Genomic DNA, 12771 nt, shown 5'->3' on the forward strand with positions numbered 1-12771 from the left:
TGTAATCACAATTCTGTATGCATATACAATTATTGCAACTCAGTAAGCTATCATTGCTACATTCCTGTATTTGCAGTTTGTTTACATATCCGAATAAAATACAAAGCCGGAAGGCGAAAATTGTGGCTTCTTTGGTTTCGAGAAGTAAAGAATCTTATTGAATGAAATAATAGAAGAAAAATTTTATCGAACACTACTAGTAAGGCAATTCAATGAAATATATATCAAACAGTTATTCCGTATATTCATTGTAGAAAGCTTAAATGAAAAAACATGGTATTGTTTATGGAGATCAAGGCATACAGAGTGTCCTTAGCTCAAGAAGCACATGGACTAACATTGCACAAACAAAACCAAGTGCTGCACTTGACCCTACAAGTGAAACAACAGTGCATATTAACATCACAATTGACTCTTGCTTTGAATTCATGTCCCTGCAAGTCATTGCTAGTTCAATCCCTTCAAACAAGAGTAAAACACCCAAGATACCAACAGGAAACTGGTGCAAAATTGTCACTAAAGAAGTTCCTAATACCAAACCCAACATCATTTTGGCTGCACCAAGTAAGGCTACACACCCACCACTCCTGCCCCCAAACTTGTACTGTCCAGCTAACCCACCTGCATCATGGCAACATGGCATGGCACCAAACCAACACCTCACCAAGTTCAATAGCCCCACGGTTACCGAAACCGAGGTGGCTGAGAATTCCCTTCCTGGAAAAATACCTAATGACAACTTACAGACAGCAATCACCGAGTTCAGTACTGATAAAGGTAGTTGAGGAATTGTCCCCTTGATAAATCCTTCCTTCCATGAATGACCAGTTATTTTCACAATATCCATTACTGAAGGTCCAAACGTAATATCATTCACCACTTTAGGCCTTCTTATGAAAGCCAACACTACACCTAACAAGAAAATGATGAAAGCTAAAGGGATGGTAGCCATGATTTTCCTCATTCTTTTTCTTCTAACTTTCCTTGCTTCATCAACAATAGCCTCCTCACTTTGATTTCTTTCTTGACCTGCTCCATTGAAAAAAGTTATGAAACCAGCACAAAAAATAGCCAAAACCATTCCATCCAATCCCAACCACTGCCTATTTCCCTTATATTTTGACTTCGAGAAATCCCGAACCTTTCTAATGTACTTGACAGCACTCATAGCAATGATAAGCCTTGGGACAATTGAATTCACCTAACAACAGACAAAGGTATAAACTTGTACACCATCTGCATCAACCCTGTAAACCCAAAACCAGCAATATTGCACCAGTACAACTCCCAGATGCCATAATTTCCGGGATGTTAAACCAGTACTGTCTCATATAGCTACGGCCGCAATAGATTTCATGGGTTGGACAGGCATTGGGACACCATATGAGGCACCAGTGACGACTGTAAATACCAGTGAATATCAACGTGGTGCCTAAGTTAAGTTTCTTGGCAAGTGTCAAGGCCAATACAATAGGAATATATGTGCCCAAGTCTCCCATGGCACCATCCAATTCTTCCTTTTGGATTGAAAACCCAAGTTTCTATTCACCCTTTGGACTATGTTGGCTGGTGAACGAGAGATGGGGTTGCTACTAGGAGGTGTTTCAGGTAGAGTTTCCGGGGTTTTGACTTCGAGACTCTATGGATGTGAATTGTAAAATAAAATGTATTATTTATAAAATTTTATATATGAAATATAAATATTCACTCGTTGAATATTTGATAGTTAGCATTTAAGAAGTCTCATAGTCTAAACCCCGAAACTGTGACACTTATAACATAGTTATCATGAAACTGTGACACTTATAACATAGTTATCATGCATTTATCACACTTTAATACTCATAATACTCATGACATAATTGGTCACTTAATTTTGTATCGTACTTCATAAAAGCATTATACATTATATACACATAATTAAGTATTTCAATCCAACAATAATAAGTCTAAAGAAAGCAATGGATTATGATGGACATGGTTTGAGAGACTTGGTATATTTATGTGTTTTGTTTAAAGATTAAGTACTTATAATGGTGGTGTTGGGTGAATTAGGTTGAGAGAGAAATTGTGTGAACAACTATGGCACAAGATAAAAATCTTGAAGAAAAAAAGATGGTGAGAGTGAAAGTGATGGTGGAACTCTCATCCCACCTCTCAAAATTTCAATTTTAAGATAAATAATAACTAATTAAAATAATAAATATATATCAATTATTTAAAATGATAAATAATTAAAAAATAAATATATATATATTAATTATTTTGAGAATTTAAATATATTGTGAAATGATATATTGTAAGGGTAACCTATTACTTTCGGGGTAGAATTGTCATAATATATATAGACATTCTTCTTAGCAAGAATTATTGCAATAGAATAATGGCCAGGAGGATTTAAAAGGCATTATGGCATTGGGATTTTTAAGGTTTAGATCAGGATCCTTACTATTATTCGTATTTAATTTAGTATTGCTACTACATATAATTTCGAGAGTCATGATTATATTATTGAAGAACATCTTTATCGAAATATTTTTGCTATTAAAGTATTAGTAAAAACTATAAAAAATTTGATAATGATAAATTAAAAAAGTATTATTTATAAAATTTTATATATGAAATAGAAAGTTAATTATTATATACATAATTAAAATTCACTATTTAAAACAAAAGTAATATAATTTGTATATTTTTCTTTTTCTGTCAATGCAAATATAATAATTTATATATAAAACATTTCAATATAAAATTATATATTTTAATTTATTATATAAATTTATTTAATACAAAAATTTTAATAGAATAAATTTTTTATTTATAAGTATTATTATCATGTAATTTTTTATTCAAATCTTTTAATAAAATTTAAATTCTTATGTGCCTATTATAATAAAAACTCTTATAACGAGAACCATAAGAACTAATTCAATTAAATCTATTAGATTAAAAGCGGAGCTTAACAACCTTTACAGTGCGTTTGGTTCACTGTATTGGATTAGAGGTGTATTGGATTAGAGATGTATTGGATTAGAGGTGTATTGGATTAGAGGTGTAATAGCAAATCAACTGTTTGGTTGAATGTAATGGAATAGAGGCGTAATAGTAATCTTGTGTTTGGTTGAATGGAATAGAGGTGTAATAGCATAATGGAAAAAACTAAAATGACTAGAATACCCTTAGCATAAATTTGTTTTGGTAAATGATTATTGTTATTGTTATTTAAATTATAATAAGATTATTGTTATCAATAATAAATAATTTAATCATATTTAAACATAATTATTATTAAATATATTTTAATTAAAATATTTATTTTATTAAAATTCTTAATAATTAATATTCTTATATTAATTTACTGAAATCATAATATATGATACTGTAAAATATAAATTAACATAATTATTATTAAATATATTTTAATTAAACTATATAATTTAATAAAATTCTTAATAATTAATATTCTTATATTAATTTACTCAAATCATAATATATGATACTGTAAAATATAAACTAACATAATTATTATTAAATATATAACTTGAAAATTATATTCTGCATAAACATAATTAACTTATACTAAGAAAAAGTTAGATGAAAATGAAATTGTACATCATAATCAATATGTTCAAAAGTTTTACAACATCAAAAAGTTTGAACATTGATATTTAATGGTGAGAAAGAAATCTTCTGACCCATTCCAATCGGGCAACAGAAGGTAAACTGAAGAAAACGATCATTTGAGTTGGATGATCGGGAATTTTACTCAAAGCATCATACCGCTGATCGTCGGTTAAACCTTCAATTGACCATAAGGCTGAATATAAATTTGAAGCTTTCTCTTCCATCTTTTCTTCAGACTTCTGCTGAACTACCACCTCGGAGGCAATACTCATACTGATTCTATCGCCAACGGCCTGGATTTTTTCCCCCAACAAGGTGGCAGCCTCCTCAAATGAAGCATACACATTATCACGAGCATCATATTTCTTTTTTCTCTTGTTTGAAGATGAGGAACCCCCTTGATCTTTATCTCCTCGCGGATCCATACCGGAAACATCCATGTCGTCTAAAGAGACGTCAGCTTCGCATTCATAGAATGTGTTTCTCTCTTCATTCATATCTGTAGTACGATCATCCTCAGCATGTATTTCTTCAAGAACATCAGCAGCTGTTTGAGCGTCTTTCCCAGTCGCCCGATCTCTTGCGTATATGGCAGTAAGCTGGTTGTAGTAAGGGAAAGAACGATGTCTGAACTGAGAGGCTTCTTTGTGACTCTGAAAAAAACGAGGAAATCATATTAGTTATAAGTTTTGTAAAAAAGCAAATAAATACTTGAAATACATTTTACCTTAACATAGGATTCCCAAACTGCATCTTCAGCAACAACGAGCTGCCTATGCTCGTCCCAACCAAAACCGCTGTTGTTTTGACCATTAAGCATGTCGTAGACGACTGACCATTCCCTTTTTAAGCACCTAATCCGAGATTCAATATTTGGTCTCGCCTTTAACATTGCTCCTGGTAAAGCCTTTTCTAGCATTTTCTCTAGCTCGTTCAAATAACCGGCTTTGAATCCGGTATCAGCATTAAATGTTCCTACATTGTGCAAATCCACCATGCAAGAAACCAAGGCTGCATCCTCTTCTGGAACCCATTTTCTCTTGCTTCCTCGAGAAGCTTGAGAATAAGCACCCGTTGGTGGAACACCTGACATATTGTTCTTAAGAAAAAAAACAAATTAACATTATTTACTATTTTGAATATCATGAATCAAAAGGTGAACAATTTATAATATTATATCGGTAGTTCAATACTAAATTTAAATTTATAACACATGCTGAATGAAAAGATAATTAAATTATAATTCAACAAAGTTTAGTACAATACAGAATTTTAATCAAAGACCACCAAAGTTTCATAAACTAGATACATAAAATAACATCAACAAATCAATTCAAACTCAATTTGTCCCTAAACCTAACTAATTTCTAGATGTTTGCCATTCATCGAACATTTGGTTGGCTAGTTCCATCCTCCAAGTTGCCCAAGCATCCGATGGATGAATATTTGTGATATTCGGTTCATCGTCATCCACCACATTAGTAGGTAATCCTTCTCCCACCTCCGCTTCAATGGGATCAATACTCATATGGGTTCGAATAAAATTATGGAGCAAACAACATGCAATAATAATTCTATTGTGCACCCTTACAGGATAAAACGATGGACTCCTAAGTATTCCCCATCTAAGTTTTAATAAGCCAAAGCATCTTTCAATGACATTACGTGCTGAGGCATGTTTCATATTAAAAAACTCTTGTGGAGAACTTGGCTGATAACCCTGACGCCACTCGTTCAAATGATATCGCTGTCCTCTAAATGGTGCAAGAAATCTCTCACAATTTGTGTATCCAGCATCAACTAGATAATAACAACCTATAAAATAATTTTTTTAAAAATGATTAATTCAGCAAACAAAGTTTGATCTCAATGAATAATTCAAATTCCTCTAACTATACACTGTACCACGAGGAACTTTTAGTCCATATCTTCTACTAATGGCATCTCGAAGCACCCGTCCATCGACAACTGAACCTTCCCAACCAGGAAGAACATAAACAAATTGCATCTCAGGTGTACAAACACCTAGCATATTTGTTGCTATGTCACCTTTTCGGGTTCGATATCTAGGTTTATCAACTGTTGGCACCCTAATCTTGATGTGGGTTCCATCAAGAGCACCTAAGCAATTCTATATCACATGATATAAAACCTTGAGTTAAAATACTAATTTAATTCTAAGTCAACTAAATGTCGTACAAGCTATATATAAAACTCAGTCTAATACCTTAAACCATTTCCACCTTGTGTCAGAAGAATCGGCTGTAATTGGCTCCAACTTTTTAAATAAGACATCTTGTAAGCGTATGACAGCATTTAAAACACTATGAAAAGCTCTGCTTACAGTTTCCCCGGACCTTCTAAAGTGATGCTTGATAACTCGATTTTTCAGGTGATGGGATATGATATGTAAAAACATTGCTACTTGCTCATCAACAAGCATGTTTCTTGACGACTTCAATACCCCTATCGATTCTAACATCTCACATAGTTTAAAAAAGGCAGTTCTATTCATCCTAACTTGTTCAATACAAGTCTCATCACTAACATATACAAGCCTTTTCACATAATCCCGTTTTGCATAAAAATCTAAGGTATAAGACCTAATCCTTGGTCTATAAGTCTGTAGGCTAAGGCTGGCACCCATTCTAAATAAGAACCAAATCGCAATTCTACAGATTTCCAACCATAGTGTCAATGCAATACCAATTCTTCTACGCCTCTCACGTAGTGCAATTAAAGGCAGACGGGCCATTACTGCAACATAAACAAATTATAAGACAGCATCAATAAAACACCGACACTTTAAAACAAACTGAACCATTATTAGTGCCACTGCTATCAAAGAAAGTAGAACCAATTTTATTTTTAAACATGCTTTCGCTAAATAGTACTTTACGAATTTAGTTGATTGTATCAATCATACATATTTATTTATATTTTATATTTTTATTTAAAAAAAATTATTAGTTTATGAAGTTAGTTCATTCTGGCATGACCAATAAAATGTTTACATAACACTCAAATATTCATTGTGTCGTTAAAAGAAGAAAATTTATAGATTCAAAGAAAGAAGACAATTTTTGGAGCACATTAATGCCAAAGTTTATGCCCTTTAAATTGAAAGATATTTAGCTCATAAATATTGCCCATTAATGTTACATTATATTACACATTATTTTACAATAGTTTTCAAAATTAATTTTCCTACATTGAAAATAATTTTCGGAAAATGAGTTGAAGACAGTTTATCAAACTGTGGAAAATGTTTTACCTAAAATCATCCAAATACCAAAAAACATCACATTTTCAAAAAAAGCATTCTATTTTAGAAAATTTTTTTTGGAAAATATTTTCAGTGAATCAAACAGACTCCAAATATGAACATGAAATTGAAATATATAATTTAATATAATAAAAAAGTAGAGGGGCTAGAATTGAAATTTAACTATTACTGTTAATGACGTAAAGAGAAAAGGGTAAACTACATTAATAATCACCCAAGTTTTTTTGGTCACTCAATTATGTTTTATTTTTCTTTCCCAGTCGTCTAATTATTTTAGAGTTAAGTGATTATTTTTTAAGTCACTGGTAAACTGGTAACGTTGTTTACCCCCCAAAAAAAGTATTCGAAGCTCAGTAGGACTATAACTTCACTCAACAAACTTCCATTAATAAGAAGCTATGGTTTATGCGCAACAATAAGCTGAGATGATCAAAAAATTTGCTTCAAATATGAGGTACTTAGTCAAATTCCAGCACTTTCTTTCACAATCAGTGATTCGCCTCCATTTCTCGAGACTTAAGCTTCGTCCCCTTTGATTTTCAACACTCTCCAAATCATCCAAACCAACGAAGAAAGCCCCACAAGCTAACTTGAAGAGCCAAGCTGAAACTGGTACCATCCCATCACTCTTCCAAGAAATAACTGACATTTTAGGTGTTGTTAATGTAACCTCAGATGAAACCAAATTTGGGTTTTCGATAACCCCACGAACCAATGCCAAGGAGCTTGAGTTTATAGAACAATCTTTGGCTAGAAGGCCAGGTGTTTGTCAAAATGCCTCACTTAGCTATGGAATTTTACAAGGAGATGGTTGAGAAGGAAATCAGCCTTGATTTGAATTAAGGAAGAATTATTAAAGTAATCCTGTTGATGTGGTTTCTGGCAATGGTGTTTCATCAAGTTCAGAACAAGATGTATGGTCTGCTGTACAAGAAAGAGCACTGATTCAGGCTCTGAAGACATTCCCAAAGGAAACCAGTCAGCATTGGGAACGAGTAGCCACTGCTGTTCCCGGGAAGACTGTAAACCAATGCAAGAAAAAATTTGCATTACTGAAGGAAAACTTTAGAAGCAAGAGAAGCACAGCTTAGTCACTTGATTAAATACCAAGGGGGCCGAGAAGTGATATATCTTAAAGAGGGAGTCGTCTTAACACATATTGGAACCTGCCTGAGCTACAACATATGTGTAATGAAACCAACCTCTCTTCTTAGTTCCTACATTCTGACTTCTGCTAGGCAATATTTGGTTTCGCCATAACAAATGTTTTCTACAGCAATTAGCTTTATATATTGATATAAAATATACTATTTCTCATTGATTTTGTATGGAGCAGTATTTCCATCAACATGGTTTGTTTATGTATTTCTGGAAGAATTAAGGAAGCTTTAGAATTGATTCGGGACCTTAAGAATAAAGGGTTGTCTTTGGACCCCCGTTATTTTGAGATTCTGATCAAAGGACTGTGCAGGGCCGATAGGATTGCCGATGCCTTGGAAATCCTCGATATTATGAAGACAAGACAACTGGTTAGTGAGAAGGTTTATGAGATTATCATCAATGGGCACTTAAGAAGAAATGACCTTTCCAAGGCACTTGATATTTTCTAAAGCATTAAGGAATCCGGGTACTTACCAACGACTTCTACTTACACTGATCTAATGCACCGCCTCTGTAGATTGAAAGAGTATAAAAAAGGCTGTGATTTATACAATGAGATGATGGAGAAAGGTGTTGAGCCTGAAACTGTTGCTATTATGGCCATGGTTGCAGGTCATGTTGGCCAAAACCTTATATCCGAAGCATGGAAAGTATTCAATTCGATAGAGGAGAGGGGCATCCGACCTACTTGGAAAGCATATTTAGTATTCATTAAGGAGCTTGGAAAAGTTGGAAGGACAGATGAAATTTTTCGGGTTTTATTCGAAATGAAGGAGGCAAAGATAGGTATTCGAGATGAGATATTTTGTTTGGCTATATCTTGCATGGAGAGGAGCAGAGAGACGGATAATGTTGAAAAAGTAAAGCAAATGCGGAAGAGGTTGAAATTATATATTTCACTAACTCCCTTTCAAATGCATTCAACAAGCAGGACATGACAACATTATAGAGACAGGACCAAGTGCACTCCCTTTCAAATGCATTCAACAAGCAGGACATGGAAGAAGTGCATAGAATATTATCATCCTCGAAGGATTGGACCAACTAATATGCATGTCAAAGACAACATCAATTAGAATGAAAAAGTTTTACAGTTTTCTACAAGTTGCATTCTACAATATTAAAAAACTAATTAATTAAATAAAATCAGACCTATAATTCATACCTTGCACCCAAGTAGCTTGAATAGTGATGCTGTAAAATGAGTTGCACGATCAATTGTTTTTGAAGAGTAAATTCCTTTAACACCTAAAAGTTGAGAAAAAGAACAGCTGATTGAAATATGGAATTTTAAGTTAATCACCTCAGCTCAAAAGATTCAAAGAAACATTAACCACTCAAAATAGATGGAGTAAACCAACAACTGCACAAATTAATGTAGACAGTGAGACTACAAAGAATAAAACATGAATAAACTCAACCGTTTTTACATGAAATTTTAATATGGAAGTATCTTAATTAGGTGGCTAACTAGAAAGTCAGAAAAGAAAACAAGAGGAAAAGAGAACAAAGGGGAGACGCCATTTATGGAGATGCTCAACCTAAGTTCCAAATTACATAATCACAGTTAATGACAAACACGGATTGAAACATGCTAGGAAGTTTAGGCGAAAATGAATTTTGCAGCAGATTGCATGCCAATGTCTTATGCCCTAACATAGAAAGAAAAAAGGGTAAAACAATGGGGGGCTCAGTCTTGTTTATGTAAAGTTGCACGTCAACTGAGAAAGAAGAAACAGAGATCAAGCCCTGAAAGTGCAATGAAGAAGACACTAACAAGACAGCAGTAACACCAATTGAGAGCAGTAACACTAACAAGACACTAAATTACAGGATAATTGAGAGCAAAAGAGAGAAACCTTTACCTTTCAGTAGCAATAACACCAATTGAGAGCAATCGAATGACTGACACAGAGAAAAAGAAAAGAAAAAGGTGGACTGGTTGAGAAGGCAAATCAAAAGAGTGACTGGTTGTAAAGAAAAAAAAGAAGAGGTTGGCAGACAGAGGAAGAGGCGAAGGAATGGGGAAGCCAATCGGGAGGCGAAGGTAGAACGAAGGAAGACGCGACGGAATGGGGAAGCCAATTGGGAGGGTAAAACAGGGAGGGATTTGGATGCAGCACCTAATCTGAGCAAAAGGGCTGTATTACAAATCGGTGGTTTTCACCGATTAAATCTGTATTGTATTACACGGGTATTAGAAACACATTCAACCAAACGATGGAATAGAGATGTATTAGGTGGGGCCCACCGATTAAGGGTGTATTGGCATAGCCAATACACCCAACCAAACATAGTGTAACTTCATAAACTAATAATTTTTTTAAATAAAAATATAAAATATAAATAAATATGTATGATTGATACAATCAACTAAATTCGTAAAGTACTATTTAGCGAAAGCATGTTTAAAAATAAAATTGGTTCTACTTTCTTTGATAGCAGTGGCACTAATAATGGTTCAGTTTGTTTTAAAGTGTCGATGTTTTATTGATGCTGTCTTATAATTTGTTTATGTTGCAGTAATGGCCCGTCTGCCTTTAATTGCACTACGTGAGAGGCGTAGAAGAATTTGTATTGCATTGACACTATGGTTGGAAATCTGTAGAATTGCGATTTGGTTCTTATTTAGAATGGGTGCCAGCCTTAGCCTACAGACTTATAGACCAAGGATAAGATCTTATACCTTAGATTTTTATGCAAATCGGGATTATGTGAAAAGGCTTGTATATGCTAGTGATGAGACTTGTATTGAACAAGTTAGGATGAATAGAACTGCCTTTTTTAAACTATGTGAGATGTTAGAATCGATAGGGGGATTGAAGTCGTCAAGAAACATGCTTGTTGATGAGCAAGTAGCAATGTTTTTACATATCATATCCCATCACCTGAAAAATCGAGTTATCAAGCATCACTTTAGAAGGTCCGGGGAAACTGTAAGCAGAGCTTTTCATAGTGTTTTAAATGCTGTCATACGCTTACAAGATGTCTTATTTAAAAAGCCGGAGCCAATTACAGCCGATTCTTCTGACACAAGGTGGAAATGGTTTAAGGTATTAGATTGAGTTTTATATATAGCTTGTACGACATTTAGTTGACTTAGAATTAAATTAGTATTCTAACTCAAGGTTTTATATCATGTGATATAGAATTGCTTAGGTGCTCTTGATGGAACCCACATCAAGATTAGGGTGCCAACAGTTGATAAACCTAGATATCGAACCCGAAAAGGTGACATAGCAACAAATATGCTAGGTGTTTGTACACCTGAGATGCAATTTGTTTATGTTCTTCCTGGTTGGGAAGGTTCAGTTGCCGATGGACGGGTGCTTCGAGATGCCATTAGTAGAAGATATGGACTAAAAGTTCCTCGTGGTACAGTGTATAGTTAGAGGAATTTGAATTATTCATTGAGATCAAACTTTGTTTGCTGAATTAATCATTTTTAAAAAAAATTATTTTATAGGTTGTTATTATCTAGTTGATGCTGGATACACAAATTGTGAGGGATTTCTTGCACCATTTAGAGGACAGCGATATCATTTGAACGAGTGGCGTCAGGGTTATCAGCCAAGTTCTCCGCAAGAGTTTTTTAATATGAAACATGCCTCAGCACGTAATGTCATTGAAAGATGCTTTGGCTTATTAAAACTTAGATGGGGAATACTTAGGAGTCCATCGTTTTATCCTGTAAGGGTGCACAATAGAATTATTATTGCATGTTGTTTGCTCCATAATTTTATTCGAACCCATATGAGTATTGATCCCATTGAAGCGGAGGTGGGAGAAGGATTACCTACTAATGTGGTGGATGACGATGAACCGAATATCACAAATATTCATCCATCGGATGCTTGGGCAACTTGGAGGATGGAACTAGCCAACCAAATGTTCGATGAATGGCAAACATCTAGAAATTAGTTAGGTTTAGGGACAAATTGAGTTTGAATTGATTTGTTGATGTTATTTTATGTATCTAGTTTATGAAACTTTGGTGGTCTTTGATTAAAATTCTGTATTGTACTAAACTTTGTTGAATTATAATTTAATTATCTTTTCATTCAGCATGTGTTATAAATTTAAATTTAGTATTGAACTACCGATATAATATTATAAATTGTTCACCTTTTGATTCATGATATTCAAAATAGTAAATAATGTTAATTTGTTTTTTTTTCTTAAGAAAAATATGTCAGGTGTTCCACCAACGGGTGCTTCTTCTCAAGCTTCTCGAGGAAGCAAGAGAAAATGGGTTCCAAAAGAGGATGCAGCCTTGGTTTCTTGCATGGTGGATTTGCACAATGTAGGAACATTTAATGCTGATACCGGATTCAAAGCCGGTTATTTGAACGAGCTAGAGAAAATGCTAGAAAAGGCTTTACCAGGAGCAATGTTAAAGGCGAGACCAAATATTGAATCTCGGATTAGGTGCTTAAAAAGGGAATGGTCAGTCGTCTACGACATGCTTAATGGTCAAAACAACAGCGGTTTTGGTTGGGACGAGCATAGGCAGCTCGTTGTTGCTGAAGATGCAGTTTGGGAATCCTATGTTAAGGTAAAATGTATTTCAAGTATTTATTTGCTTTTTTACAAAACTTATAACTAATATGATTTCCTCGTTTTTTTCAGAGTCACAAAGAAGCCTCTCAGTTCAGACATCGTTCTTTCCCTTACTACAACCAGCTTACTGCCATATACGC

General features: G+C 34.1%; 1 pseudogene; it reads right to left on the minus strand.

Annotated features, from left to right (window-relative positions):
* Nucleotides 1–292: 292 nt before the first annotated feature.
* LOC121230470 (molybdate transporter 1-like) lies at nucleotides 293–7960 on the minus strand (annotated as a pseudogene).
* Between the last annotated feature and the right edge of the window lie 4811 nt (nucleotides 7961–12771).

This window comes from Gossypium hirsutum, chromosome A06 (assembly GCF_007990345.1).
Source record: "Gossypium hirsutum isolate 1008001.06 chromosome A06, Gossypium_hirsutum_v2.1, whole genome shotgun sequence".
Classification (NCBI taxonomy): domain Eukaryota; kingdom Viridiplantae; phylum Streptophyta; class Magnoliopsida; order Malvales; family Malvaceae; genus Gossypium; species Gossypium hirsutum.